This window comes from Brassica oleracea, chromosome C6 (assembly GCF_000695525.1).
Source record: "Brassica oleracea var. oleracea cultivar TO1000 chromosome C6, BOL, whole genome shotgun sequence".
NCBI lineage: Eukaryota > Viridiplantae > Streptophyta > Magnoliopsida > Brassicales > Brassicaceae > Brassica > Brassica oleracea.
Genome location: NC_027753.1, coordinates 7903698 through 7903993, shown reverse-complemented (window position 1 = coordinate 7903993; position 296 = coordinate 7903698).

Sequence of the window (296 nt, the reverse complement as noted above, 5' to 3'; positions counted from 1 at the left end):
GATTAATACTAAACCCGGTAAAAATAACACAAGATTCCTAGTATTAATCACCCCACAATCAACACATTCCACCTCAAACATGCCTAGCATTGTGGGTTACCCAAATGTTATATGGCCAAAATATGATTAATACTAAACCCGGTAAAAATAACACAAGGTTCCTAGTATTAATCGCAAATTAACACAACCAATCATATTCCAGAATACCTAACTATCCACAACTTAGCGATATCATCTAAGCATTCCACGTTTGCTAACTAACCAATCAACCTAACCATTAGCATGCTACTACGGTT